Source organism: Balaenoptera physalus, assembly GCF_965194825.1.
Source record: "Balaenoptera physalus genome assembly, chromosome: 19".
Taxonomy (NCBI): Eukaryota; Metazoa; Chordata; class Mammalia; order Artiodactyla; family Balaenopteridae; genus Balaenoptera; species Balaenoptera physalus.
The window spans coordinates 50,328,975-50,343,178 of NC_138900.1; the positions used below are offsets into that span (position 1 = coordinate 50,328,975).

Sequence of the window (14,204 nt, forward strand, 5' to 3'; positions counted from 1 at the left end):
ATGCCTTAGTGAATAACCTTGTACATATGTCATTTTGCATGTGTGCAAGTTTCCAATTTTTGATTGGAAAATGGGATGAAGCCAGGTAGGGAAACCACAGAGTCTTGTAAGAATGGCAACCAGAAAAATAAAGTTTGAGAACCGCTGCTGGGACAGGTGCCACAGGTCCTTGTGGCAGCAAGTGTACCCCAGAGTCTTACGAGAGTTACCCCGTGACTCTGGTTCTGTGCAGCACCTGCTTGCACCTGGGACCCGTGGGCTGGTGGTCTTCATGTAATTTTCTTTTCTTCTTTCTTTGTCTTGCCTACTTGGAATTCTTGGTGTGAGCACGCTAGTCTGAGAAGTTTCTGCTTTTTCCCAGGACTCGGAGGGACGCTGGATTGGTTGTGGGATTTCTTTCCCAGGAGCACGGTGGTGGGCGTGGGACGCTGAGCGTTTACCTTTAGAGCCAGTTGAGCAGATTTAGCAAACACTCTTGGAAGCAACTGCCTTTCCCATCAATGCTTATTTGTTCTTGATGATGCAAAATGATGCTAGCCTCCATCGAAAAAGAGAAAGCCTCCTCTTGTAAGCGCTCTCGGACAAGCGAGCACTTGTTTTGGAGTCATCTGCAAATGCATGTGACCTGGAGACTCTGTGGGAAATGCCTAACTTGTGCAGCCTTGGCGTCCAGCTGTTCTTTGGGGCCGTTTGAGGGGTTGTGTTCCAAATGTCAGAGGCAGAGGGCCCAAGCTTTTCTAGCACAGCCCACAGTTGCAAATGGTGCAAGCCTCATATTCGTTCTTTGTGTTGGAGAAGAGGTTTCCAGACCTTGTTCATGAGTTACTGAATGATTCAAAATTCCAAGCTCCACGCCGGCTTCCCGTGTTTCCACAGCCGGTGTCAGCGCGTTTCCATGTCAGCTAGTGCTCGGGAAATACTGCACCCAGATTGGTGCATGCTTCTCTTTGGGTTATATTCTTGTACAGAGAGTCACTCTCTGGTTTCAGCAACCTACCTTTGTGCCCAGCGTGGGTTTGCGCCCATCTCACCTTGCTCTCAACTTCCCCTGGAACCTCTCTCCTTCCTCAAGCCAGAACAGTTTTATTTATTTTTATTTATTTATTTTAATCATTTATCTATTTTTAAATTAATTTTTATTAGAGTATAGTTGCTTTACGATGTTGTGTTAGTTTCTGCTGTACAGCAAAGTGAATCAGTTACACGTATATGTACATCCCTTCTTTTTTAGATTTCCTTCCCATTTAGGTCAGCAAGGCAGAACAGTTTTAGCCTAGTGGATCAACCAGCCTTGGCTGGTCCTGGCTGTGTGACTGTAACTTCAGAGACTGGCTCTCTGACCTTGAGCAAGTGACTCAAGCCTTTCTGGGCCTCAGGGGCTCATCAGGATCAAGGGGATTAAAAAAACCCCACCGGCTTCATAGCAATTTAGGAGTGTTTGTGAGGTGCTCAGCACAATGCCCGCACATAATGACTATCATGAGATTGAATACTTACTCTTCTAATGATTGTTAATTAAGAATTATTTATGGCCTGTCTTTTCCCTCTCCACTTTTTCATAACTCTGACCTTGCGTTATTAGGTGAATGGATTGAGTCTTTTTTGAACCCTGGGCCTTAGACTCATGGAGTCCTCAAAGGAAATCCTAGCAACTATATTTTTTACAGATTCATTGAGATGTAATTTACATACCATACAGTTTACCCATTGCAAGCATGCAGGCAGATGATTTTTATAAATGTACAACGGCTGTGGGGCCCGTTGCCACAACCCAGTTTTAGAATACTTTTATCACCTCCCAAGTTCCCTTGTGCCTGTTGGCAATCAAGCCCACACCCACCCCAGCTCCAGGCAACCACTGATCTGCTTACTGTCTCTAGTTTTCTAGAATTTTCATATAAATGGAATATGTCTTTTGTGTGCTTTTTAAAAATACCCAGGCCTGGGCCCTGCCCCAGACTAACTGAATCCTATCTCCAGGGCTGATAGTCTTCTGCAGTCTTTTGTCATTTTCTTTAACTTAGCATAATGCCTTTAAGTTTATCTATGCTATTGTATTTTGTTCCCTTTTTTTTTTTTAATTTTATTTGTTTATTTATTTATTTATTTTTGGCTGTGCTGGGTCTTGTTGCTTTGTTGCTGCACGGGCTTTCTCTGGTTGCTGAGAGCCGGGGCTACTCTTCATTGCCGTCCATGGGCTTCTCATTGCGGTGGCTTCTCTTGTTGTGGAGCACGGGCTCTAGGCGTGTGGGCTTCAGGGGTTGTGGCACACGGGCTCAGTTGCTGTGCAGCATGTGGGATCTTCCCGGACCAGGGCTCAAATCCGTGTCCCCTGCATTGGCAGGCAGATTCTCAACCACTGCGCCACCAGGGAAGTCCCTTTTGTTCCCTTTTATTCCTGAGCAGCTATACCATATTTTATCTATCCTAATAACTATATAGTTGGATTTTTTTTTGATGGGAAAATGGGGAGAAAGAAGAAAATTGGGAAAGAAGATCTTTAAAAATATAGTAGTGTTCATACCCTAATTTTAGAAAAGCAGAGGATATCATGGGATGCAGATCAGGGGAAGTAAGCGAATCAGGAAAGGGGTGGACCAGGATCTGAAGCATTGACAGTGGCTTCTCTCGAGTGCTTTGTGCTTTTGGCTCTTCTTCTTTTTTTATTTCTCCCTTTTTAATTTTTTGGTAATAGTTTTGAGATATAATTCACACATCATACATTATACCCATTTAAAGTGTAGGATTCAGCCAAAGCAATCTTGAGGGGAAAAAAACGGAGCTGGAGGAATCAGACTCCCTGACTTCAGACTATACTACAAAGCTACAGTAATCAAGACAATATGGTACTGGCACAAAGACAGAAATATAGACCAATGGAACAGGATAGAAAGCCCAGAGATAAACCCATGCACCTATGGTCAACTAATCTATGACAAAGGAGGCAAGGATATACAATGGAGAAAAGACAGTCTCTTCAATAAGTGGTGCTGGGAAAACTGGACAGCTACATGGAAAAGAATGAAATTAGAACACTCCCTAACACCATACACAAAAATAAACTCAAAGTGTATTCAAGACCTAAATGTAAGACCAGACACTATAAAACTCCTAGAGGAAAACATAGGAAGAACACTCTTTGACATAAATCACAGCAAGATCTTTTTTGACCCACCTCCTAGAGTGATGGAAATAAAAACAAAAATAAACAAATGGGACCTAATGAAACTTCAAAGCTTTTGCACAGCAAAGGAAACTATAAACAAGACGAAAAGACAACCCTGAGAATGGGAGAAAACATTTGCAAACGAATCAACAGACAAAGGATTAATCTCCAAAATATATAAACAGCTCATGCAGCTCAGTGTTAAAAAAACAACCCAAGCAAAAAATGGGCAGAAGACCTAAACAGACATTTCTCCAAAGAAGACATACAGATGGCCAAGAGGCACATGAAAAGCTGCTCAACATCACTAATTATTAGAGAAATACAAATCAAAACTACAATGAGGTATCACCTCACACCAGTTAGAATGGGCATCATCAGAAAACCTACAAGAAACAAATGCTGGAGAGGGTGTGGAGAAAAGGGAACCCTCTTGCACTGTTGGTGGGAATGTAAATTGATAAAACAGTATGGAGGTTCCTTAAAAAACTAAAAATAGAATTACCATATGACCCAGCAATCCCACTACTGGGCATATACCCAGAGAAAACCGTAATTCAAGAAGACACGTGCACCCCAGTGTTAACTGCAGCACTATGTACAATAGCCAGGTCATGGAAGCAACCTAATTGCCCATGAATGGATAAAGATGGTGTGGTACATATATACAATGGAATATTATTCAGCCATAAAAAGGAATGAAACTGGGTCATTTGTAGAGACGTGGATGGATCTAGAGACTGTCATACAGAGTGAAGTAAGTCAGAAAGAGAAAAACAAATACCATATATTAACGCATATATGTGGAATCTAGAAAAATGGTACAGATGAACCAGTTTGCAAGGCAGAAATAGAGACACAGATGCAGAGAACAAATGTATGGACACCAAAGGGGGAAGGCGGTGTGGGGTGGTGGTGGTGTGATGAATTGGGAGATTGGGATTGACATATATACACTAATATGTATGAAATAGATAACTAAGAAGCTGCTGTATAAAAAAATAAAAATAAATAAAATGAGTTGCCAAAAAAAAGAAAAAAGGAAAAAAACAGAATGCTCCTTGGTGCCACTTTTTGCCGGGCTGCATGCTCATTAAAAAATAAATAAATAAATAATAAAATAAGTGTAGGATTCAATGGCTTTTCAATATATTCACAGAGTTGTGCTACCACAAACAATTTTAGAACATTTTAATAATCCCAGAAAGAGATCCCTTGCCCTTACCTGCCACCCCCTGGCTCTCCCCCTCTCCACCCCCCAGCCCTAGGCAACCAGGAATCTATTTTTCAGTCATAGATTTGTCTATTCTGGATATTTCATATAAATTGAACCGTACAGTACGTGGTCTTTTGTGACTGGCTTCTTTCTCTTAGCGTAATGTTTTCAATGTTCATCCATGGTGCAGCTTGTAGCAGTAATTAATTTCTACTTATTGCAGAGTAATATTCTGTTGTATGGATATACCACATTTTGTTTGTTCTTCAGTTGGACATTTGGTTTGTTTCCAGTCTTTGGCTGTAATGAATAATGCTGCTATGTCATCTGTGTTTTGTCACTTTTTTCCCTCTAATATATGCAAGGTACTGCTTTTGAAATTCAAAACAAAAGACTGAGATCTGGGGGAAAGAAAGATGTGGGTAACAAAAGCACCCTGATAAGAAGTGACTAAGGAACGTGAGGAGTGTGTTTTTTCCTATCACGTTCGCATCCAACAGCCCAGAGTAAAGGGAAGGGAAATCACTGAGTGTGCTTGCATCCTACTGTAAGAGAGACAGAGGTGGGGAAAGAAAGAGGCCTTGGAACCCAGAAGACCAGACCAGGCCGAGGAGAATCAGGACAATGCAGCGGTTCCGACTGTGGGTCTTCGGACCAGCCAGATCTGCATTTGAATCCCAGCTCTGCCACTCATTGCTGTGTGACCTTGGGAGAGTCACTTAACATCTCTGAGACTTTACTGATAAACCCTGAGAGAGTGATACTTCCCTCATTGGTTGTTATGATAAGTTATTTTGCCTCTTGCCTCTCCTAGGGAAGCCTCTGTAGGATCATTCTCCACCCACTGGGTGTTCCAAGCGCCTGGGGGAAGGTTTAAAACATACCCATGCTGGGGCTTTACCAGCCTTGGAGAACAGTTAGCCTGGGGCATGGCCCAGGCCTGGATATTTTTAAAAAGCTCCCCAGGAGAGTCTCTTGGGTAGGGCACATTACACTAGACCCTGGATGGAGATGAGGTTAGAGGTATTGTGGTCAAAGCACTTTATTTCACAAGTGGGCAACCGAAACCTGGAGAGCCCTTTCCGGTGCACTGGGGCCTAGGACCCAGTTCCCCAGCCCAGGCCTGTCAGCCGCCCCTTCCCGTGAGGGGCCAGCAGGAGGGGGAGGGAGAAGGGCCCTCCCTGGCCTTGGGGAACCCACCAGAAAGGAAAAGCGGGCAGTATCTGTGGTGTGGAAGGGAGGCTTTTCTTTCTAATCAATAAGCAAACAGTTCCTGGAGTTGCCCAACCTGGCCACAGGAATGTTTGCTGGGTTGCAGCCAGTGGGAATGATCAATTATCACCTCTATTCAGGTGGGTGGGGTGTTTGTGTATTTAACACGCAGCGCCAGGATAATAAAACTCCTCCAATTTAGTGTGTAAGCCAGAGGGCTTCTTGTTCTTTTTGATGAAACCAAACCAGTTTCGCTCCCTGTGACGCGAAGAGGTCCCTGTCCGCCTCTGCAGCAGGCAGGTGGTGGTATTCACTTGCTTCCCCTGCCTCCCTTTTTTAAGTGAATGGAGTTGAGGTTCCTTGGCAGTTAGCGTCCACCCTGGAAGACTGAAGCCAAGCCTTCGGTCTCGGACTTGAGCAGAGGAGCCGCCCTTGCTTCTCCAGTGGAGCCACTAGAGCCCCACCGAGGCAGGAATATTGAGATTAAGCAGAGTGCGGTTTTATCAATGGGCTCATTTCTGAACCGTCCAGGAGAGGCCTGGAGAGGCAAAGGATTTAAAACTGAACTCTTTTCTGGCCTTTATCTCAAGGAGGGGAAGGGGACTGGGGAGGCCCTGTGGCCCTTCTAGACTGGAAGGACGGGAGCCAACGCCACTCCCAGGCCTGAGTGGGACCCACATGCTAGTGTTACTCTCATTCCACTAGAATGTGAGCCCCAGGAGGGCAGAGATCACTACCAGTTGTGTTCACGCCTGGGTCTTCAGCACCAGAACGGGGCCTAGCACGAGGGGGCGTGCAGTGCCGAGCAGGCCACGGCACTCTGCTCCTCGCCGCCCCACGGCCCCACGCTGCCGTGTGGCTCAGTCCCTGGCTCTGGCACGCAGCCAGGAGCTGGGACCGTCTCTTCAAATGCCTCTTTTTGAGGCCTTTCCTAAATGCCCTTTATTAAATTGCCCCCTCTAGCCCTGCTGCTGCACAGAGCCTTGGAACCCCCTTACCTGCTTATTTTTCTCTGTTAACACTTTTCATTACTGACACTTAATAATTTTTTTTTTTTTTTGGCCGTGCCACACGGCATGTGGGATCTTACTTCCCCAACCAGGGATTGAACCCGCACCCCTTGCACTGGAAGTGTGGAGTCTTAACCACTGGACCACCAGGGAAGTCCCTGACACTTAATAATTTATTTGTTAATTATCTCTTCCCCATTGGAATGTAAGCCCCACGAGGGCAGAACTGTGCTTTGTTCACTGCTGTATTTCCCAGGCCTTAGAATGATGCTTGGCAATGAGTAAGGGCTCTGTAAATATTTGTTGAAGAATCCTTGAATCAGTCCCTTGAAGGAAATGAGGATGTCTCATTTTACAGAATGGGGAAAATCATGCTCAAGGGAAGTCAAAGTAACTTGCCTACAGTGGCACCTAAGAAGCGAAGCTGGGATGTGACCTTAACTCTGTTTGACCCCGTTCACACAGATGTAAAACCATAAAAGTATTTGCACTGGCTTTTAACCAACTGTGGAAGTGCCATTTATGACATTTTTCATCGGGCTGATTACGATCAACATCTATGGTGTTTGCTGTCCGAGAACTAAGACAGTGCTAGCCCAAGCAGAAACACGATCTGGGAGCAAACATGCGCTGCCGGAGTGACCCAGGCGGCATGAGTAACCTTAAGACAAAGGGGGAAAAATCCAGGGTGACGGATCACCCCTTTATCCTGTGGGCTCCCCCTTGCAGGGGCCTGGGCTAATATGTCCTTCATCTGCAACCTCACTGTTTTCTCTGCGCACTGATGCCCCCCTCTCCACCCCAGTGTTTTTTAATTTAGTTATTTTTATTTATTTATTATTTTTGGGCGTTGGGTCTTCGTTGCTGCACACGGGCTTTCTCTAGTTGCGGTGGTGGGGGGGCTACTCTTCGTTGCGGTGTGCGGGCTGCTCATTGTGGTGGCTTCTCTTGTTGCGGAGCGCGGGCTCTAGAGCACGGGGTCTTCAGTAGATGGGGTGCGTGGGCTCAGTAGTTGTGGCGCTTGGGCTCTAGAGCACAGGCTCAGTAGTTGTGGCGTACGGGCTTAGTTGCTCCGCGGCATGTGGGATCTTCCCGGAACAGGGCTCGAACCCTTGTCCCCTGCATTGGCAGGCAGATTCTTAACCACTGCGCCACCAGGGAAGCCCCATCCCAGTCTGTTTTGATGGAAACAGAAGTGGAGGAGACTTTGGTCCTTGCGTCCCACCCAGGCAACGCCTGTTGTTGACATCTGTTTTTAGGGTGTGAGTTAAATGAAGATGGAGCCCACTTATAATTTGTTCTGGGCAAGGACATGCTGGGGGGCTGGGAGAAAGAACTCGATAAGCTTCATGAAAGTAAACTTCTCATCCCTGGGATCCCATGGGAGCTGCCGGTCTACAAGGGCAGTTTGACGGGGTGCGGGTGCCTCAGCCGAGGACGCCCTGGGAGCACAATGCACGGGCTCTGTGGACACACCTGCAAGTTGTGCTTGTACAATGTGATATTCTGAGCTGCTCATCTTCCCCAGAAAACTGTCTGGGAGTTAAGTTGGCTGATCAGAGGAACTCTGACTTATTTCAGCTTATGTAACGTGGTGGCCTAAGGGGGAACATTCTTACATCTAAAGTTTAAAACTTCCACCTTTGCTTGGCTGTCTGACTGTCCTTACGTTTTTCTGAGGCCCTGGAACTGGATTTCCAAGGTGCCGCATTCATTCAAAGAGAGAGGGAGGGAGGGAGTGTGTGTCAGGGAAGATGGGGGTCAGGGAAACTTGGCTATTTTTATTCTGGTTACTCTCCACCTGTCCCATTCTGTTGTGTGAACTAACTTCCCTGTGGCCATTCAGCTAGCAACTAGTCTCTCAAATGGCTTATCAAACCAAGAGACAGGCTGCCTGGTGGTTAAGTCCTGATGGGGCATCAGACCACAGCCTCTGCCACTTCGTAGCTGTGTGGCTTGGCCAAGTCTCTTCACTGAGGCTTCTGAGAGACTGCTTCCTCGTTTAGAAGCTAGGGCTGCTGGAGTCTACCACCCAGAGCTGCTGTGTCTAGTCAGTCTATTAGGTTGTGTTACTGTCCATAGTTCTCAGTAGCAAATGGACACACATAACTGGAGACTTATCGGGGCTAAGAAGATAGTCTTCCTAGTGCACCTTGAATCTCTTCAACATCCCCTGAGTGTGGACAAACTGGAGGCCTCATCATCCTTTCCCTCCCGTTTTTTAAACATAAAAGTATTGTTCTGCTGAGCATGAGTGCCCATTAAACTTGGAATGGTTAGTAAATTTGTGGACACCCACCAAAGGAAGACATTCTAGAATCGCCCAGTGCCATCAAAGAAAATGGAACCTAGAAAGAAATTTTCTAGGACATGGTACCCGTGGAGAACTGTGGCTTTGTGGCTGGAGTTACAAACAGTGCTACTTACTGGCGAGAAGGGACTCCTGCCCAGCTAGATGACACACGTCTGTCTCCTCAGGGTGCCTTTCATCCATCAACCTAGACTTCTTGTCCTTTATCTTGAGTATTTAAGTTAGAAACCAAAGCCCTTGATTTGGGGGTACACTATGGCAGTGTGGCCCCGGGACCTCCAGGAGCCTCAGAAGGCTCTCTGATCTTGCCCTCGAGGTTGTGTGTGTAATTTTCTCTTCCAACGCTGAGGTCCAGTGATCCTTGAAACAAAGGTAAATTCAGTGTTCTTTGGTGTTAGCTATGGGAAATGCCTTCTGAGGAGTGGGAGACAACCCATAAGGTACCCCTTTGTGTGTGGTGTGGGGGAAACACTACTTTCAAGCAGTTGCTTCTAAGAGACTGGGTTATCCCACTCGTTACCAGATAACTCAACTATGGTTAGCTGGCTTTGATAGCAGGCCCTGTCCTTCTATCTCCCTGAAATATATGGAAGCTTAGGAGACTGTCTTGTTCCTACCCACTCACATTCCAGCTGGGTGGGGGTGGGAGAAGAAACGGGATCCTTCACGCAGGACTGTTCGTGGCACAATGGTAATTCCAAGCAAAGAATGTTGCTGAGCGCTCAGAGCCTGTCCCAGGACCAAAAAGCTTTTCGTGGACTTGGGGTTAATTTTTCTTTGAACTTCAGTCATCTCTTGCAGAGTGAAGAAGTAGTAATTAAAGCTACTACTTCTGCCAGAATTCGTGAGAAAATGGGGCACTTGTAGGATGAATAACAACATACAAGAGTCACAATGCGTTAAAGATACTTTTTAAGTCACTCTTACTTTTGTCGTTTTCAAAAGTAATTTACTGTAAAATTTTTTTTTTTTTTTTTTTTTATTTATTTTTGGCTGTGTTGGGTCTTTGTTTCTGTGCGAGGGCTCTCTCTAGTTGCGGCAAGCGGGGGCCACCCTTCATCGCGGTGTGCGGGCCTCTCACTATCGCGGCCTCTCCCGTTGCGGAGCACAGGCTCCAGACGCGCAGGCTCAGCAGCTGTGGCCCACGGGCCCAGCCGCACCGCGGCACGTGGGATCCTCCCAGACCAGGGCTCGAACCCGTGTCCCCTGCATTGGCAGGCGGACTCTCAACCACTGCGCCACCAGGGAAGCCCCTAATTTACTGTAATTGTAACACACCATATAATACAAAAACATTTAAGGAAAGCACCTTTTAAAAAACTGCCTCCAATCGTACTTTTTTCAATCTTCCCTCCACCTCCACTCAAATTACTGCTAACCTCCTGCTGGGTAGAATTCCTACTGTTCTATAATGTCTTTTTTCATTTTTGTTTTTCCATAATAAGTATTCCATCCCCATTTTGCATATGGGAACAGTGGTGAAGAACATTCACTCTGGGATCCGACAGCCTGGCCCCTCCTCCCACCAGCCTTTAATTCAGGGCAAAGAAAATGGGGATGGTGATGCCTAATACCAAAGGGTGACTGCGGGCGGGGGATTCAGTCTGAAAACTGGACTTAAAGAGCACAGGGCAAGGGTCTGGCTTGTAGAGACAGGCACGAGGAAGAATGGTCAGGCACTTGAACTCTCAGACTGCCTGGGTCCCAGTCCTCGCTCTGCCACTTAACTAGCTGCCTCAGTTTCTCCATCTCTAAAAAGGGGATGCTGCTGGTAGCAACCTCGAAGAGTTCTGGGATTACACGAGTTAATATTTGTAAAGTGCTTAGAAGAGGGCCTGACACATAGTGTTGTCACTTGTTTAAATATTAAGAAAATAGTGAATAAAAGGTAGTTGAAGCTATTAGTTGAATGTGTAGTTTTTGATGGCGATAATGATGATATGGTGTTGAAAAGATCTTCCCATTTAGAGATGGCCACTGGGTTCTTGGCTCTCGGGATTAGGTTTCTAAACCGAGTGACCAAATAACAAGTTTAGGAAAGGACAAAGCTGACTTCGTCCTTTGCTAGCTTTATTTTTGTTTAACTTTTTATTGTAGAAAAGTTCAAATATACCTAATTCCCATGTACTGATCCTCTGGTTTCTACAGTTCGCCATTCTTGTTTACTCCTACATGCTGGCCTTGGTGTTCACCGTACCCTGAGATGCTGCCTAGCCCTTGCCAGAGTTGGAAGCAAGCTTCCCAGAGCCTTCCCGGAGCTGGAGATCCCCTTGGTCTTTCCTATAATTTCTAGTTTGTCAGCCCAGAGGCTCAGGTTGCACAGAAAGATAATGAGCACCTGGAAATTCAGGTTGAGCCTGCCTGTCGTGGGCACACTACTTCTGTCACTTCTCAAAGGGCGGAGCTTAACCACCATTCAGACGAGATGCCCCAGAGCAGGTTAAGAGCCTTGCATTAAGTTATTTGCAAAACCATTTTCATTTTTTCAGGCCACCACCCTTGGCAAGTCCAATCATGCTTGTCCCAACTGCCCAGATTTGGGCTGGCTGGGAAAAGGAATTCAGTGTGAAAAATGAGGGCAGCTTTTGTTACCTGCTAATATGACAAGACCCCAACACAGTCCGGTGCCCCCATTACTTCTGCTGGGGTGGGGTTGGGGGAAGGTTATTGGAAAAACATTTTGTTTTGCTAGTTTGAGAAGAAATTCCTATTTTATATATATATTTATTTATTTATTTATGGCTGTGTTGGGTCTTCGTTTCTGCGAGAGGGCTTTCTCCAGTTGCGGCGAGTGGGGGCCACTCTTCATCGCGGTGCGCGGGCCTCTCACTGTCGCGGCCTCTCCCGTTGCAGAGCACAGGCTCCAGATGCGCAGGCTCCAGACGCGCAGGCTCACGGGCTTAGTTGCTCCACGGCATGTGGGATCTTCCCAGACCAGGGCTTGAACCCGTGTCCCCTGCATTGGCAGGCGGATTATCAACCACTGCGCCACCAGGGAAGCCCCAGAAATTCCTATTTTAGACTTAAAGGGTAGTATCTGCCCATCCTTTAAGGGTTTTGTGTTTCTTCTTGCTTCTGTTGTCATTTTTTGGTTCATCTGTTCATGTAGCAAATGCTTGTCCTCTAGCTTGTCTACTCAAATGCACAGAAATCATCCTCATCCCCTTCCACTTGCTTTGTTCTTTCACTTTCAAAATGTGCTCACATTCACTGTCTTAGTTAATCCTCACAAAACCCGGAAGAGGTGGGCTCACTCGGTGGAATCCTTCAGGATCCAGTAGAGAAAACTGAGGCCCAGAGATGTTAAGCATTTTGCTTAAGGCCACTCAGTAAGGACATGGCAGGGAATTCCGTGGTGGTCCAGTGGTTAAGACTCCGTGTTCTCACTGCTGAGGGCACGGGTTCAATCCCTGGTCGGGGAACTAAGATCCCACAAGCCTCAGTTTCTTCATCTTCAAATTGGGGCTAATCATGGTACATATCCTGCTGCCCCCAAACATGGTCTTAACTTTCTCTGGCAAGGGTGGGGCTGTTGGTTTCAGAAAAGTTTGCAAGGGTGGCCCCTAGTGGAAGAAATGAAAACTGCAGTCTAGACATCATAACTGGCTATAGGGCTTTCTGGCAGAGACCTGATCCTTATGCATGTAGAGGTGCCTAGCCGTGCAAAATCGGCACAAAAGTAGGAATTTTTATAAAAGATCTCTTGGACAAAATCGAACTTCCACTGGAGGAATGAGGGGGCAATTATTTGAAAGGGAGGAGAACAGGCCAACTTGAGAATTTCCCAGAAAGAACTGTTTTATCGACTGTTCCTTCTGCCTGAAGGCCCTTGAGCCAGGTTTCTGCAAGGCTGGCTCCTTCAGGTCCCCACTAAGACGGCTCCAACTTCACAGAGGCCAGCTCTCACCATCCAGTATAAGTTACACCCTCCCCACACCTTCCTCTTCCCCTGTCACTCTTTTTTTTTTTTTAATTTTTTAAAATTTATTATTTATTTATTATGTTTATTTTTGGCTGTGTTGGGTCTTCGTTTCTGTGTGAGGGCTTTCTCCAGTTGCGGCGAGTGGGGGCCACTCTTCATCACGGTGCGCGGGCCTGTCACTATCGCGGCCTCTTTTGTTGCGGAGCAGAGGCTCCAGACGCTCAGGCTCAGTAGTTGTGGCTCATGGGCCCAGTTGCTCCGCGGCATGTGGGATCTTCCCAGACCAGGGCTCGAACCCGTGTCCCCTGCATTGGCAGGCAGATTCTCAACCACTGCGCCACCAGGGAAGCCCTTCCCCTGTCACTCTTGTATCACCTTTTTTAATTCCTTTATATCTAGCATTTGTCACTACCTGAGATTTGGTTTTGTTACATGTCCATCTCTTCCACAACAGTGTAAGCTCAAGGGGAGCAGGTGCCTTGTCTATTTGTTCACAGAATTTTTTTCATCCTTAGAGCCCAGCACAGTTTCTGACAAATAGTTTGATGGAAGCCTGTTGAACGAGTGAGTCTTTTGGGACTCTGATGTTTAGTGCAGACACTTTTCACCACAGCTTCTCCAGCATTGGGTATTAATACTTTTAGAGTTTTAATACTTCAATAACTATAAAACTTTAAATAGTTTTGTCTCTAAGCCACTGATCCTAAGTTCCCCCACCCAAGTAGTTCTCTTCTGTCTTTTGCATTTGTCTTGCTGTGTTGTACGTTCAGGTAGAAGACTTTCCTATGAAATCTTCACTGTCTCTCCTAACTGACAGTGATGAGTTTCTCCACTGGGCCTCAGATTGCAAGCACGCATTACCTCTCAGTGCCTCGGAAAATAAGCATATAATCAGTACTTAACGAATATCACAATTATCCATGTCTTTTGTGGAAAATTGAATAAATGATTAACCAAAGCTACATTTGTTTTAAAATTTTTATTTAATAGTGTCTATTATGTGCCAGGCACTGTTCTATGTATCTTTTTTTGGCCACGTCACGCATGTGGAGTCCTAACCACTGGATTGCCAGGGAACTCCCATGTTCTATGTATCTTAAAACAATCCTAGTAGGTAGTTGCTATCGATGACTTCATTCTACAGATGGGTAGACTGAGGCACGGAGAGATTCAATGACTTGCCCAAGGTCACAGAGCTAATAAGCAGAGCTGGGACTTGAGCCCCACCCTTGCCAGGGAAAAGAAGACCATGTTTGGGGGCGGGAGGGTAAGCACCATAATTACCCTAATTTTGAAGATGAAGAAACTGAGGCTCAGAAAGGTTAAAAAATTTGCCTAAGTCCTTACTCTTAACCACGTAACTGTGA

At 46.0% G+C, this 14,204-nt stretch overlaps 1 protein-coding gene across 3 annotated transcripts in view; it reads left to right on the forward strand.

Annotated features, from left to right (window-relative positions):
- CDH1 (cadherin 1) overlaps positions 1-14,204 on the forward strand; it is a 77,620-nt gene that overhangs the window by 34,576 nt on the left and 28,840 nt on the right. The gene's annotated exons all lie outside the window — the stretch shown is intronic.